Source organism: Apodemus sylvaticus, chromosome 17 (genome assembly GCF_947179515.1).
Source record: "Apodemus sylvaticus chromosome 17, mApoSyl1.1, whole genome shotgun sequence".
NCBI classification, from domain to species: Eukaryota; Metazoa; Chordata; class Mammalia; order Rodentia; family Muridae; genus Apodemus; species Apodemus sylvaticus.
This window is the reverse complement of record NC_067488.1, coordinates 59,719,133-59,723,158: the sequence shown is the minus strand read 5'-3', so window position 1 is coordinate 59,723,158 and position 4,026 is coordinate 59,719,133.

The following is a 4,026-nucleotide window of genomic DNA, read 5'->3' as shown; positions in this document are numbered from 1 at the left end:
GTAGACTATGATCAAATAAGAGAGCCACGACTGACCAAGGTACAGAGAAAAAGAGACTTCAGAATTCCCAGCCACAAATGGAACATGTAGATATCATCTCCACCTTCCCATGATTCAGGGATCTTTATTGGGGAGGTGATGAAAAGGTTATAAAATTTAGAGGTGACGGAGGACTACAAACAAGCCGTGTTTTCTGGCTACAGTAGAGCAGCTTCATGCAGTGGTTTCAACAGCACACACTAAGCTTGTGCAAGCCTAAGCCAGACCCAATCCTAGTATAGAAAAGGGAGTTAGCCATGAAATCCTACTTCTGGCTGTGGAACAATTGGCAATTGTTAACTGCCGGGATTGGAAGAGATAGCTTTTGTTGTCATCAGTTCAGCAGAACACCATACATTTAAGAATATTTTAACAGCACGAATTGGTCTTAATGAGTTACTAGAAAAGGACACAAAGTTGGGTGGACATGGAAAGGGGGTAATGACTCTGGGAAGACTTGGACTTTGTAAAAAAAAAAAAGATCAAAAACTGTAGTTGCGAAGAATGAATAAGTTTATACACAAAACGCCGCACAAATGCTTGGCACACTGCAGAAAGTGTACAAGAGGATCAAGTCTCTGGCAGTGCTTGGGATTCTGTCTGCACACCATTGTTATTAACAACCTGTGAAATAAGAAAAGTTATGTGCTTCCAAAACACCATGATGGGAACAAAGAAGAGGTATGCCACACAAGCAAGAAATCAACAGGGAAGACTGATGCATCCTGAGACACGTCTACAACATACCCACAGGTGCTCTGTTAGACTCTGCCAGCTTGAGAATTACCACCCTTCTGTCTGATGCTTCACCTTTGGGTGCCCTAGGAAGGCCAAGCAAACCTCTAGGTGAGATTCCATCTGTAGGGTTTCAGTCTCCTATGACCTGTTTATACTGAAGCAGAGTCCCTACTGATCTCTGAATCTGTTTGGAAACAGTTTTTTCTTCTTAAAAGACAGAGTATATATAATTGTGGCCTACTAGCCTTATCCTATCTTATCAAATCCAAGATGCCTGACAATCTGTTATGTCATCCTTTCTCTATCATCTTCAATTTAAACTATAGTATCCCTCTTTGCATATTCTGGTGTATTCTTTCTTGCCCTGATTATTGTAATGAATACCATAAATTCTATAGGTAAGGTAACAATCTATTTCTCACATTCTCCTATGTGCATTGATGGCTTTGACTGCATGTATATATATATATATATATATATATATATATATATATATATATATATATATATACACACATATATATATGTATGTATGTATGTATGTATGTATGTGCAAGGGTGCCAGATCTAAGGAATTGGAGTTAGACAGTTGTGAGCTTTCATATGGGAGCTAAGACTTGAACCTGGTCCTCTGGAAGAGCAGCCAGTACTCTTAATCACTGAGCTAGTTCTCCAGTCCTGTTTCTCACATTTTAAAGGCTGGGAATTCTGATATCAACATCCTTTCCTGTTTGGCTACTGTCTTAGTCCGGGTTTCTATTCCTGCACAAACATCATGACCAAGAAGCAAGCTGGGGAGGAAAGGGTTCATTCAGCTTACACTTCCGCATTGCTGTTCATAACTAAAGGAAGTCAGGACTGGAACTCAAGCAGGTCAGGAAGCAGGAGCTGATGCAGAGGCCATGGAGGGATGTTACTTACTGGCTTGCTTTCCCTGGCTTGCTCAGCCTGCTCTTTTATAGAACCCAAGACCACTAGCCCAGGGATGGCACCACCCCACCATTAATGGGCCCTCCCTGCTTGATCACTAATTTAGAAAATGCCTTACAGCTGGATCTCATGAAGGCACTTTCCCAACTGAAGCTCCTTTCTCTGTGATAACTCCAACTGTGTCAAGTTGACACAAAAGCAGCCAGTAGAGCTACTGTGAGGTTTCTTCCTGTCTTGCAGATATCTGGTTTCTTGCTGTGTTCTCACATTCTTGCCTTTGTCAGGAAAGGAGAGCCAGGCGGAGGTGCTTTCTGGTGCATCTTTTACAAATGCATCAGTCCTGTCATAAGGGTCCTTCCATCATAAGCTTAATTCCTATCGCTTTCAATCTCGGGCATTCGTGACTCAGCGCTTGAGCTTTCTGGGAAACAAACATTTGGGACAGCACCACTCTCCAAAGGCAGAAGCAGGGACTTCGAACACAGAACCTGGGACCTGTCTTCTAGCATTTGCTTATATCTTAAGATTGTAGTCCAAGGTGGAAGGTAAGGAAGGAAGGCAGGAGCTGTAATGTGTCAAGACATGATACAAGTAGGAACAAAAGAAGAAGAAGAAAATTTAATATTTGGAATAATTAGAAAAATTGTGACAATCAGAAAAATTATCCTTGATAGATGTTGCTAAGTAAAAGCACAAATCATCTCTCTCTCTCTCTGTGTCTGTCCCTCTCCAAATACACACACACACACACACACACACACACACACACACAGAGAGAGAGAGAGAGAATGGGGGGAGAGAGAGAGAGTTAGAGAGTTTATAGCAGATTTTAAGTGAGACTGCAGATCTCAGTGAGACTGAGATCTGAAAGGCTTTGCCAGGTTAGGGGAGAACTTGTGGATTCAGGTCCAGAAGGGTAGGTGAGGTAGACAGACAAGACCAGAGAATGCTGGGACAACAGCTGGAGCCCCAGACTAGCCAAAGCCTCAAGGATGGTAAGGAGCTCTCTGCCTGCTGGTCCTTGACTCACACTGGGTATCAGATGACTAAGGAATAGGACAATGCTAGGTAGCCAGCATTTATGGGGGCCAGGTGAAGGAGGTCCACCCCTTCCTCAGTCTGATAAGTTCCTGGCCTAGTTCCCTGATAGGATTTAAGACTCTCACAAGCCCCTACAGTCTCAGTTCACCTTGAAGATATAATATGACAACTTCCTTTCTAGTCTAAGGAATACAGTCTCAATATACTCTCATGTCTTCTTTTCTGCTCCAGGGAGAAGTCCTTCACTTCATCTGTGCTGCTTGTATGGTCCCAGAGGGGTGGCGTGGTTTGTTGTCCATCTTGGTACTCAATAGTCCTCCTCCTTCAAAGTGGAGTAAAACAATGTTTTAAAAATGGAGTGTCTCAGGGCAAGGTCCAGCCTGAAAGACACTCTTCTCCTCTTTCCTCCCTCCCCTTTCTTTTTCATACTATAGATTATCACAGAATAGGGCATAATGTGATCTCAACAACTTTTTAAAATAGATTTATTTATTATATGTAAGTACACTATAGCTGTCTTTGGGCATACCAGAAGAGGATGTCAAATCTCATTATGGATGGTTGTGAGCCATGTGGTTGCTGGGATTTGAACTCAGGACCTTTGGAAGAGCAGCCAGTGCTCCTACCCGCTGCTGAGCCATCTCACCAGCCTCTCAACAACTTTTGTTTCACTCTAATCTTAATTACCATTTTCATCCATTTTATCACCTGTTATACTTACTTACATGTGTATCTATATAAAAGGCCAAGAAGGGGTTAACAAGGCTAGAGACCCCACAGAACTGGTACTAGTATGATGAAGTCTGAGAGCTGACACAGATGTCAGGCAAGTCTCTATAGAGACCAGATAAGAAGTTGTCACCTGAAGCCTAGCCAGGTGACAAGCAGTGTTAAGTAGCACTTCAAAGTGAGCTGTGTGTCATGTGTTGGAGCCCTGGGGGCAGAGGTCCTACCCTTTGACAATTTTCTGGGATAAGTGACAGGTGATGGGTCACTTTTGCTTGCCACATCTGTCCTTTTATAGTCTCAGGTAAGGGGGTTGGATAAATCTGTATAATTGGTACGGTCAAGGGTCAAGGTAACTGCTGCATTTTGATAAAGTCATTGATATCATTGTTTATTAATGCAGATAAATGACCAGTGTGTGCCCTGTGGTGTGCTGGCAGATGGGCACTGTTTGCTTGTACAAACACGAGGCTGTCATTCTACCTTGGCACTCGTACTCAAAACAGAAAATCTCAGTTAAAATCTACTGCTTTATAAAGGGGAACGACTCAG